The 13,277-nt window shown below is 40.9% G+C and overlaps 1 pseudogene; it reads left to right on the top strand.

Moving 5' to 3' along the window:
• The first annotated feature begins 8,885 nt into the window (after positions 1-8,885).
• Positions 8,886-9,487, top strand: LOC107529976 (mitochondrial inner membrane protease subunit 1 pseudogene; annotated as a pseudogene).
• The last annotated feature ends 3,790 nt before the right edge of the window (positions 9,488-13,277 follow it).

Here is a 13,277-nt window from a genome sequence, read left to right as displayed (position 1 = left end):
AGCCGCAGGAGTCAGAGCCGTCTCAATTGCACGTAACACACACACACACACACACACATATACATACACACAGCATCCAAATTATTTTTGGGGTTATACAGCATCAATAAGATCATGACTTCTATGGATGGATGAGCAGTTTTGAAAATGTGTTTATTTGTTGAGAGCTCACCTTGCAATCAATTTGTTTGGTCTTAAACAAATCTAGAGATATAAAAGAGAAATAGTATTTTTTATCTTAATGTGAATCATATTATCTAAGAGTTGCTTGCATTTCTTTCATAATGTCAGAAAAGAAGCACTCCTGATATATGAAAAACATCAAAAATACCTACAATGAAATGTCATGGCCAGTGCTACTCTTGTTGCCCACCTGATTTTTAACCAGTAAGAATAGGAACAGAGCAGATGTGCCTGAACCTTGCCTAGCATTTAATCTGTCTCGGTGTACTGGTGCGGTGATAATTTATTTGCTTCTCAAATTTTATGTGTATCTCTATATATGGGCCTGAATTTTTAAAAGAGCAGTGTATAGCTACAACTATTTTATCAAGAAAATGTTTGCAAGCAATTTTTTGTTTTATCCATATATAGTTTAGTATGCATTTCTAAAAGCTAGGAACTCATTCTTTGAAACATAGCAGTATCATTATTACACTTAAAAAATTAATAATTCCTTAATATCATCAAATGTCCACTCAGCATTTAAACCTCCCAATATAGTTTCCAGTAGTTTGAATGAGGGCTCGTATGAGCTCCACATATTGCAATTGATCGGTGTGTTCTCTAAGTCTCTTTCAATCGATAGATGCCCTTTTCAACTTCTTTTTTCCCCCCAGCCTCTTCCTTTTTTGTTGAAATTGAACACTGGGCCAGGAACTATGCTAGGTGCTTAATGGGGATTATCCTATTTGTTCATCGCCAGGCCCCCTTACAAGCAGGTATTATAATTACCTAGACGCAAGATCAGGAAATGAAGCTCAGAAAAATGAATGCACTGCAGTGGCCCAACTGAGCTTAAGCCTACAGGCCTCCTTGACTCCAAAGCCTGTGTTCTTTCTGCTCAGCCTCCCAAGTCACTGTGACCTTGGTCTCCAAAGCCCAAGAGGACCCCTGGCTAATTTTGAAATGCTCTCCAGGCAAATTTGAGTCCAGGCATTTCAGAAACCTGGGTTTCCCTAAGGGACGCAGGAAAGAGCATCAAACCTAACCCTAAGAAGGCTTGAAATGTGCAGGACCTGGGTAATTCCCACAAAAACAAGAGCAATTGCCTAACCAGCAGCTGGGAGACCGTCCCCCCAGCCCCTGACTCTAGGTATCAGCTTTTAGCCTTTCTCAGGCGCCAAGGAAATGAAGAGGTGGCTGTGAGTGGTCAGGAAGTGCCCCAAATGGCATCACTCATGTGAACCTCCTGGTCCTCGGGTTGTGCGGAGCTGGCCTCTGCTGAATGACAACGCTGAACATAATGGAAGTCAGGCAGGCTCCATTTTTCTTTATAAAAACAAGGGCCTTAAACCTTAAAACAAGTGAAAAGCACTTGCAGTCTCTCAGGCAATATTTTGATCAGGGATTGGATTCTTTACCAAAAGCCATCTCAGAAAAAAAAGACATGCCCAACAACATGTCAAAGCACAAACATTCAGCTAAAATTTGCAATTACTTAAAATAAGAAAATAATATTCCAGGTGCGACAAATGAGCACAAATTTACCTTTTATGTTGATATTTAAAGCTGTTCCAAGTTACTATAATTGCACGTGGCGCTTACAAGCAATACAATCCTACTGAATCTCCAAGTTTATGATCGTTACACTTGCCTGCAAGCTCCCAGGCTTGGGTCTATCATCTGCGTGTTACTTTTTCAGATACAGGGTGAAAGCTAACTTTATGCCTAAGTAAAAAGTTGATTATATTCCTGTATTCATTCAAAACACATTTAAGAAGCCAATCTTGGTGGCAAGTCCAGTGTTAGATGCTAGGTACTAGAGATTTAATGGTTAATAAAACAAGATCTCTGCCATCAAGTGGCTCAGCCGTGTAGAGAGCCCACATGCAAAGGAAAAAAGACAATATAATGCAAGGAGGGCTGGGTGTATAAAATGTTACAGGGATGCATGTAAAGGAATATCTAATGCTGCCCAGAGTCTAGAAAGGCTGCACAGAGGGCATATATATGCACTGATGAAGGTGATGATGATGGTGATGATGGCGATGATGATGAAGATGGTTGTTGTGATAGTGGTGTGATAGCAGCTGTCATTACTGTGCCATGTTTATATATTATCTCATTAAATCCTCACAACAGTTCATCAAGATCAGCTTTACCCACATTTTACAAAGGAAATAACTGAGATCCAGGAAGTTAGGAATTTTGCCTAATGTCACACAAGACATAAGTGGAATCAAAACCACCTATCAAATCTTAAAACTTGGGGTTCCAACAATAGCTTCCCAGCCTCCCTGCCCAGGAGTTTGTCAGGTGGACCGGCAGAGGAAAGACATCCCAGGCAGAGGGGTGGTTGTTTACAAAGGCTTTGAAGTGAGGGAAGCAGTCCCCATTCATATGAAGCAGAGCCTGGTGGAGAGCAGAAAACGATTATAGTTTCTGCAAAAAGGTTTTTGCATTACAGATAGACACACTAAACTAGATCTTGCACCCTACAACCTGACTCAAACTGAGAGTCATAGAAAAGGAAAGGAGGGGCCAAAACACTAAACATACAAAAAAGATAATTCTGGTAAAAGTGCTGGATGGGGATTAGAGTGGAAGGTCAATGAAGCTGAAAACTAAATATATTAACTTTCTATCTTCTAAGCTGCAAGCGACTTTCAGGCAGAAGCTGATGACCAGATTATGTGGTTTGTTAATCACTTAATGCATTCATTCATTTGATAAATATTTCTTGGGTGCCTCTATGCAGCAGGCACTGTAATGGGCACTGCAAGGAGGAGGCGAGGAAGGTATGAAGCCTCCCTCACCAAAGACTCATCTGGAGGAGACTGACATCTCAACAGCTAGCACCAGTAGGTGTGCACAGCAAGCAGACAGCGAGCACAGGCACAGGGCATGACTGTTCAGGTGATTCACGGTGGGGCCCAGGGAGTTGCCTCCAGCAGGGACTTCAGTACAAGGCGCAAAATGCACTGTGGTTTGAATTTAGAGTTAAAAATGAGATTCACAAGGAGAATGAGTAATCAGAATAACAGCAGACAAAAGCCAGTGGGAGATGACTTTTCAGAATTTAATATACTTTCTCTTTCATTAAGCTTCAGACAATTGCACTGTGGGGCCAACTGTGCAACAATTGTAATACTTCAACTTTATGTCCACTGAGAATCTACCTCTACGTGATTATTACAAATAATACTGAAAAAAATGCTTATGCTTTGGGGAATATAAAAGGAAAAGGAGTATTAAACCTTGTAATTGTTAGTGTTTAAAGGTTTTCACTTTTTAATTTTCTTAAACTAAATGCTACCTGTCAGAGTCTTGATTTCTAAGTGAAATAACTGGAGAATTAAATAATTATTTAAAATATAATATTTAGTTAAAGTAAATGAATAATCTGACCCCCCAAAAAATCAGAAAATTAATAAACATCAAGGGTACTAAAAGGCAAATGACCACTGCGAAGGACAGGGACTGCTGGCTGAAGGCTCCAGAGTGTCTTCAAAGAGAAGACAGAGACTGTGGTCTCTCCTAAGGAAAGGCTACGTGCATATCGGCGGGCAAGATAAATGCATATGAAGGGAGGCGATGCTGCCAATGTGCCATGAGAAATGGAGCCAAATGTTCTCTAGGTCTTAAAGCTCACTGATTGCCCCCTTCTAGCCACCTCTCCCTGCCTGGGGCCCTGGTAAGTGGCATTCTCAGAGTTCATTCTATAAAGTCCTAGTATAAAGTGGGTCTGTATTGATGTAAACATAAGACTATGTGGAGGTTCCTCTCCACAGTGGTTCATAAGGACACATTACTCTTACAAAACTTTGGCAATGATGATCAGCTAGGTATAAAAGCGGGGAAGGAAGGAAGGAAGGAAGGAAGGAAGGAAGGAAGGAAGGAAGGAAGGAAGGAAGGAAGGAAGGAAGGGAGGGAGGGAGGGAGGGAGGGAGGGAGGGAGGGAGGGAGGGAGGGAGGGAGGGAGGGAGGGAGGGAGGGAGGGAAAGAATGATAGAGTAAATCTCTGTGATTTAGAGCTCACAGCTTGATTCACATTTATGACTAAGCAGCCCTCCACCCATTGAAATGCATCACTCCAGGGAAGTCCTCATCTCTGCCCTACGCCATCCATTCTGCCTTGCCTATTAGTTGGGTCATTTCCAGCACACAAGCATGGTTTCATCTTTATCACCTCCCCCTATGAAAAATGTCCTCTCTGGACATTCAAAACTCCTCTAAAGACTTGGCTATTCAGCATTCACTACTTTCTCCCCCATTTGTCTCTTGCCACCCTAATCAGACTGCCACCCCAAAGCTGCTTGTCCAAGGCCGTTCATGATCTCCATGTTGCCAAGCTCAAGGGTCAGAGTGCAGTGCCCCCCCCCCCCCCCTCCGTGCATCAGCACATCTGATACAGCTGACCACATCCAACTTCTTGGAAACACTTTCTCCACTGGAGCTGAGAGCTGCACACTGCCCTTGGTTGCCCCCTTTACTGGATTGTCCTCTCCTCCAAGCCCATTACTTGGTTCTTGGCCTTTCCTACTTCTCCACAGTCTCTTGGGACCGCATGGCTTTAAATACCCTCTGTGTGTTGATGACTGCCAGGTTACACCTCCACACCGGACCTCTCCCCTGCAGTCTCGGCTCATCCATCCAACCATCTACTCAGGAACTCCACTTGCAAAGCTGTTTAGACCAACAGTATCTCAAAATGCATGTGCTCGCAGCCGAACTCCTGATCTTCCTGCCACCCTCAGGCTCAGATCACTCTCCATTTCGGTCAATACCATGCATCCTTCCACTTGTTTAAGCCAAAAATCTCAGAATTAGTGTCTAGTTTCCTCAGAATTCTTTTTCTTTTCCCAAGTATAGAGGGACCCTAGTAAAATATCATAGATCCCTTTGAGGAAGGACTCCGTGCCACAGGTACCATAAATCTTCCTCCCAGTCTTCCCCAAAGGAAACGTGGTCATTTACCAGGGTGACTGTGCACTATGGAAATGGAAATACCCAAAATTTGGGGGGATTACTGAAAACTGGCTCTGAGTTGACATTATGGAGAAGCTAAAATGCCACTGTGGTTTACCAGACCAAATGAGGACCTATGTAAATTTGGCCTCAGTCTCTCGTAAGCCCAGGGGTCCAGAAACACATCGTGATATCATTAGAAATCTTTTTTTAAAAAAATAAGATATGAACCTTGATTTTATAGTAACTTATTTTAATGATTGCTTTTATTATATAACTTTTATGTTTTTATTTATGCCTGTATTCAGGGTAGTTGGCTATGTTTATGTTTTGATATGAACCCTTAGGTGCAGTTAATCTTAGGAGAAAAGTGCCTATAGATACTAAGTTTAATTATAAACGTTCCAGCCAGGTCTGCCTGTCTTGAAAGTGGGTGATCTCACCACACTGCACCTTTTCCCTTGGGCCAACTGAACCCAGCAGGAGGACCCCAGGGACCACTGAGGCAGAGAGTGCCATGGCAGGTCACTGGGGACCTCCCTGGATGAATGTTCAGTCAGTGCTGACGCAGCATGGCCCCAGGTTGGTCCTTTCGACATGGACATCCAGTAGAGACTATCTGGTTCCTGAATGGAAGGCTTTGACCCTCATGTGGCAGCCTCCCCTCTCCCAGTGCTCTACACGGTGGGATAATGAAGGGTGGGCATCCTGATGGGAGACATGGAGACTCTGTCCCCTCCACTGACCACCCCCTAGATTCAATCCTGGTACTTAGCAAATGTTCATCTCTCTTTAGTTTCAGCAACAAATATCTTTTTGATCACACAATATGTACAAGACCTTGTTCTGGTCTTCTTTTGGGGGGGGTTGGGCGTTGGCTTCTAAATGTTTCACATCCAGGGACTGTGTGCAATGGTCTATAGGCAGTGCTGACCAATGGCCTAGTTTCCATCAGGCTGAGGCAAAAACTAGAGATAAATGCAATAGAGTGATTTTCCAGTGAAGCTACATTTATTCCATTGAGAAGATTGTTCTTTATTTTGATATTATGTTCTTCCCCTTTTTGGGTTAAAAGTGATCTTTTTTTTAGGAAATGATAGTAGATGGCAGGGTGTTTTTTTCAATGTCATTAGTTGAAAAATAAAATGTTGACAACCCTATGGCCCCCAGGTAAATTAATGTATATATGGATATATGATGTATTACTCTGTTAATTCAAATATGTGAGGACCACCCCCCCCCCCCATTCTCTATGGTTTCCTTTCTGCCTCTCCAGGGACTATCCCATGATAAAGGATATTATATAATGTTTATGCAGTCATCTCCCACTCTTTGCAAATGCATCGTGGCCAGCAATGTAATTGGTCTGGTCATTCAAGGACCAGATTTACTTTGGAGGGATGGGGCTGCCTAACATAGAGCCCTGCCCTGGGAGGCTGGAAGAACAGGCTGCCTAGCAAAGTGTTACTGAGCCTGATGACTCCTAACCCTTTCAGAGTCCCTGACATGGTCTGCTCCCACATTGCCAACTGATGTCGTGAGCCTGAATTCTTGATCCCTCACAGATTCTACTGGCAACACTCATCATAATATCATTCTAAAAGAAAAATTCTCAGATACACATATAGCAAATGTGACAAAGTTGCCCTGAATCTGTCTTCAAAATTAAAAAAAAAAAAAGAATGAAAATTGGAGGTTATAATTTTACTGATATCAAACCAAAAATAGACCAGTATTATCTTCATTTACATTATGCTAATATCCTCCCAAAATTTTCAAATGATTTCCGAAGTTGTCGTCTTGGTTTAGTGATTATATTTTTAAGCAGTTTACTATAAACCCAAGTTGACTTTGGAAGTTGGGCTCATTTGACATGGTGTTTCACTCCTGCCCACCACAGTGGACAGCATGGTGTAAGGAACTTTGGTCTGTCTGACTGCAAGGATCTGAGTTGGAATCCTGACTGAATCTTAATTATTAGTTGTGTTACTTTCAGAAAGCTTTTAACTTCTCTGAACCTCAGTTTCATCCTTTGTAAGATGAGAACTGTAAGAACAACAGCACATGGTGGTAATACGTCTGGTATTAAATACTCAAGAATGCTAATCCTGTGTTTTAAAAACCTAATTAGACTTCAGATTTTCATTTCAAATTAACTTACATAAGATGCCTTTTTTCTGTTTATATGACAAAAAAAAACACCAAAAAAAACAATTGGGAGGAAGAGTCTTCATTTGCTTACAAATGACCTGGAGTAAAAGGGGTGTTGTTCTAAATGTTTTGCCTACTCATAATGCCAAATATCCACAGACAAGAGTCACAAGTGGCCTCAGCTTTAATTTCACACCGCTGTCTCTTTAACCAGTGTCCTTAGCGCTGCGCTTCCGTGGCTGAGTCATGCCTGACTCAGAGGTTTATAAATACCGCTGCTGGAGTCGGTTGGAGTTTTCTTCAGTGGTCCCTACTTCCCTCTCCAAGTTTCAATTAGACCTGACCCTGCAAAGGGAACGATATGTGACAGGTTCACTTCCCACACTAGTGGGGCTGCTAAGTCTCTATGATATACATAATACATTTATAAGAAGGAACATTCTAAAAATAAGCTTAATGCATTCTCATTCAATTCACTAGATAACTGACGTAACTTGAAGACGTAAGCTACACTCATCAGTTTTCTCTAACAGCTTACTAAATGTCAGAAAGAACCAAAATGTTCTAAACTAGGACACCACTCTTAAGTCCTTAAAGATAAATTAGAATGTGCACATTTTTATAGAGCAAAGTGTGGGATGAAGAGGGTAAAGGGGGTAAAATATATGGTGACAGAAGGAGACTAGATTTCAGGTAGTGAGCACACAATGCAGTATACAGATGATGTATTATAAATTATACAACTGAAACATATCATATTGTTAACCAAGGTCGCCCCAATAAATTTAATTATTTTTTATTTTTAAATTTCACTTAAAAAAATCAATGCTTTAAAAAGATAATGTAAATATAAAATTCAAAATCCAAATCTCATTTGATAGAAATGGTTAAAAGCTAACACTCAAAAAGACAGCTAAGGTGCCAAGTTGAAAGCAGCTGAAACGTGTCTACTGGTAGGTAACATCATTTCAGTAAGGGATTTAGTTAAGGAATGGGGGTGAGGAATTATTGATATAATGTGCAAGGCAACATTGTTAGAGTCAACTCACCATCTGTGCTAACAGTAACTAACATATAACAGCAAAGATAATCCGAAAATCTTTTATATTTGCTTTTGTATTATAACATTATTATCTGCAATAGATTTATCTTCCCACTATATTTAAGATTTGGACATTCATTACCTGGTGGATGGGGGAAGATACCCAACAGCACCCTCAAGGGCACAGGGAAGCCAGGGAGATATTTTTCCAGAGATAAAATATGTGTCTGTAAGTGAGTAGGAGGTGAGGCCTGGAATGCTGAGAGCGTGGAGGGAGGCCAATCACAATGACTTGATTGCTCTGCAGGCCATGAGCCAGCTTCCAGGGGCACAGGGGTAAGCACGGTTACAAACAGGCCTACTCACTGCATTTACTCTCCTTTCCCTGAGGCAAATACCCACCCTCTAGCGCTATTGTGGATGACAGGCCTCAAAAAAGGAGTACCTCTTCTGAGTGTCCCAAGCCAGAAAGTCCCACCTGAGTCCTGGGTGAGAGCCTCCTGGGCTTCTTCAGGGCCAGAGAAATCCTGAAGCCATAAATCACCTCTATATGCTTTGAAACATGCTTTCAATGCTTTTCTCTAAAAGCCCTGCAACTACCCTCGAAATCGACTGTATTATAGAACAGATCTATGGCCGATGGTGGCAGTGTCTACTCAGAATTCTGCTTCATGGTGCTCTGGGAAAAACCTTTCAACTCATCGGCTATTCCGGTCAACAGGCTGTATGGTTCACTGTGCTTTTGAATACATTGGTAATGTTGTCTGGTATGTGTTCTGGACCATCAGTGGAGCCTGCAGTTCAAAAGTCAGGTACTGTCTTTGCAGAAAGTCTTAGTGGACAGTTTTATGGTATCTAAAGAGGTGACACTGTGATTGCAAAAAGCCCAAGTGATCCAAGATAAAATATTTGTGAAAGATTAATTGGATTGGAAGGAGACAAAATCCTTACCAATAGTCTATCAGATTTCTTTAAAAGCCATAATTATATGGCAACAGATATGTTTGGTTAGAAGGTAACAACCTACAGAACTCTACAATGCCAGGTGCAATGGACCTATTCGGATGGACTAACAAGAGGACATACTTCGTTGAGATTGGGCCTTGGAGTGATTTTGAATTTCTACATGGCAGACCTAATGGCCACAAGTTTTCTGATGATTAGCAAGCATTTATTCTTTTGACTTAATTATTGTCTCCTGTTCAAGTGACTTTATTTGCCACTGAAACCATGTACTTACCAATAAAATAATTACTATTCAATAAAAAAGGACCACTCCCAACTTGGGGGACAAGTCCATAAAAAGTTAATATGAATTAATTGAAAAACAAATAAGTTATGCTACATGCTGACAGTGACTTAAAGAAAGAATTTGCTAAATAATCTTTCCAATTCTTAGGAAGAAGATGAACTGCAATTTATGAAAATTTCTCTCTAATCCTTTAAATTCTAGGGAAGATGACAATGGAACACCTAGTTTCAAATCTGAAGCTGAGGGTCCTTAAGACTGATTAAATTTAATTTTAAACCCTAGCTCTAGAAATCGTATCTCTCTATATATACACCCTCAGAGACCTAGCCTTTCCCCAAATAGCCAACGAACACTCAGCTCTACAGAAGACCTGATCAATGATGATGCAGTCTGGCCCCCCAAAGGCTAAAGGTAACATCTTGACCTAAGTTCTGTTTCAGTTCCTGAGCCGTAAGGTGGAATGGCCCCTGGCAGCTTTCTCATGGAACTAGACTCCGGAGGGACACTGGAACAGACCTCAGAACTGTCCTCAAGACCTGAAGAAATGATTCATCACCCTTACCTCACCTCCAAGCAATCAGCTCTCAACAGGACCCCAAACCCTTAACCCACAGTGTCTTGTTATTTCGCCCTATGTCGTGTGCCCTACATGCCTTTGGGGAGTTCAGGCTTTTGAGCATTAGCTTCCTGTTCTCCTGGGTGGTGCCACTCGTGTTAAAATCACCAGTCTTTCTCCACTGCCATTATCGGTGTCTAGTGTCTGGCTCTGCTGGTGCCAGGTGGACGAACTCTTTCTGTCCTGTAACAAATCCTCCTTCCAGAAACAGACAAAATCATAAAAGCAAAATACCAGAAACACTTCCTCAGTGCTGAAGGTAAGGCACATGTCGACAAACGGAGGATTATCTGATGTATAAAGTAAAGGTGAAACAAGATCGAAAGATCTCGGCCGGAGCCGAGTCTTGGTGCTTCCAGTGCTGCGGGAGGAAAAGCGACTGTAGGCAGATTTCACCTGCAATCAGAGAAGAGGTGAGTGTGGGTAGCAGACAGGGCAGGTTCTGGGGTTACAGGGGCAGAGAGGAAAAGCAAACCTGTGGTCGCAACAGAAAGCCTGGCAGCAACTCAGCTTGCTGCCTTCCCAGGTTCTCAAAAGCAGCACAGACTCATTCTGACAGGGAGAAGCACTTTCCTAAAATGGGGCCCTCAGCCCCACTCTAAAGGGGCTAGAAAGGCCACGAGAAAGGCGAAGACACTCCTTGTGGAGGCACTTTTTCTTTCGGAACTAACTGCGGCATATGTTGGAGCAGGACCAGCAATGAAACTCTGCTAGCTCCAAGTTTCCTCTCATCCAGAGTGTTACCTACCCGGCTACTTGCTCCTGGCACGTGGAACGCATGCCCGAATCAGAGATAAGTGGGGACATTGTAGAGGGCTAGCTCTCCACAATGACAAGTAACTATTGCAATTTGGTGGGCAAAAGCCCCAGGGAAGACTTCAGAGCAAGTTATACCCATCCTGTGTACTTGGAGTAGAGCCCAGGTTGAACAAAAAAAAAAAAAACTAAATGTAAAAATGTCTGGCCTCTGCTGCAATAATTTCAACAAAAGTGGAAACACAACTTCTGTGAAAACATATAGATGCTCCCCCACCCCGACTCACATGTGACCCCAGTTCCCTCTGCCCTGTTCAGGCTGCTGAATGATCAAACCGATAACCTTATCCAACAACATCCAACACTCCAGGTTTCCTATGGGGAAAATTTTTTGAAAAGCAGATTGGAGTCAGGCATCTCCTCTGCAACATAAAATGCCAAAAACAAAGGGAGTCCTGTTAATTTTTAAGAGAAATAGCCATGACTCATGAGTTCTGTAACTCAGTAAAGTGTCCTTTTCATCTAAGGATAACAGAAAAATCTTATCAAATTTGCAAACCTTCAGGGAATATACAACCCATAACCCATGCACTATACTTAGAGAGAAATGACTTGAGGATATGTACTAGTGACAAAGAGGCGGTGCCAATAAAAACGTCATGGATGTAGATGCAGGGGTATGAAAGGCCCAGACACGTGAATTAAAACACATAACCAAATGGAATAACTTGACAAATAAGGTTATAAAACAAGATATAAATGTGATTCTTGAAAGAAAAGATAATACATTTTAAAAGAATAATGTTTTATCATTCGGTAATTATCTAGGAAAAGATCCCAGAGTATGCAAACAAAACCTTGGAAATGGAAAGTTATCCCTGCAAAGTATTCTTAATAGGTGGCAGCCATTCAATACTATTTCATATTAATAACTTCAGAAAGTTAGTACCTAAAGATTTATATCATTAGTAAAACTAAATATGTCTCTTTTTTTAATATATCTTTATTGATTTCAGAGAGAGGAAGGGAGAGGGAGAGAGAGATAGAAACACCAGTGATGAGAGAGTCACCGATCGGCTGCCTCTTGCAAGCCCCCGACTGGGGATCGAGCCGCGATCTCCTGGATCCTAGGTCGATACTCAACCTGAGCCAGGCCCGGCAGGGCCTAAATATGCCTTTGATACACAAAATAACTTGAAGAAATTTAAAGAAGGAAAACCACAGATGCTATATCAAGATGGAGAATAAATGAGAGAGAAAAGGCAGGAAACATGAGATGAGATAACGTAAGTAATACACATGCTACAAAAATACATGTTAAGGGCCTTGGCCGGTGTCACGCAGTTGGTTGAGTATCATCAGTGCACCAAAAGGTCATTGGTTCGATTCCCTGTCAGGGCACATACCCAGGTTGCGGGTTTGATCCCCAGCCAGGGTTTGTACTGATGTTTCTCTCTCTCTCCCTCTCCCTTCCTCTCTCTCTAAAATCAATACAAATATATTAATTAATTAATTAAATGTTAAGGAAATAATCTCAGCTATTAAAAGGACAGATTTTAATTGGGTCAGAAAACAAAATCCACCTCCGTATTATCAATAAGCTATATACTCAAAATAAAGTGACTCAGAAAAGTTAAGATAAAAGGCAGAATAAAGATATGTTATGCTAATATTCACTGCAATAAAAAAAAAAAAAATGGGTTACAACACCAAAGTAGAAATCAAAGGAAAAAAACATTAAAAATAATACTCATTTTGTTAAGAAGTAAAAATTCATAATGATTATCTATCATAAATGATATGTGCCAAATAGCAGGCCATTATATAGTTTGAAAGTTCAAAAATAAATTACTGTAGATGTGAAGAAATTAATATAATTATTGCATTCCAAAAAGATTAGGTAGATAAAAATAAATAATAAATAGTAAAATCATTTTAATATCTTTATAAATGTCAAATTTATAGAGTCCCCCACTGCCTTTCAGGCTTACATGGAATATTTATAAAATCTAACCATACATTAGGTAGCAATGATTTCAAATATCGAAGTGATACAGACCTTATCCAACCACAATGAGAAACAAAATTAGAAATAATCATTAAAAAAACAAAGACTCTCCAATTAGTTGGAAATTTTAAAATGAAAACAGAAAGGACCCCTCCTGGTAAAGGAAGGGGAAGAAAGAACACTTTTTAAAGAAACTCTTGGTTCAAAGAGGAAATAAAAACTATTTCACTATTAGCTATAATGGAGCATTGTATATGAAAACTTATGAGATATAATTCTAAGTCAATTCTGGGAGGGAAAATGTAGATAACGTTACTTGCTT

This window comes from Miniopterus natalensis, chromosome 11, assembly GCF_054644295.1.
Source record: "Miniopterus natalensis isolate mMinNat1 chromosome 11, mMinNat1.hap1, whole genome shotgun sequence".
NCBI lineage: Eukaryota > Metazoa > Chordata > Mammalia > Chiroptera > Miniopteridae > Miniopterus > Miniopterus natalensis.
This window is presented reverse-complemented; position numbering and strand designations above follow the sequence as displayed.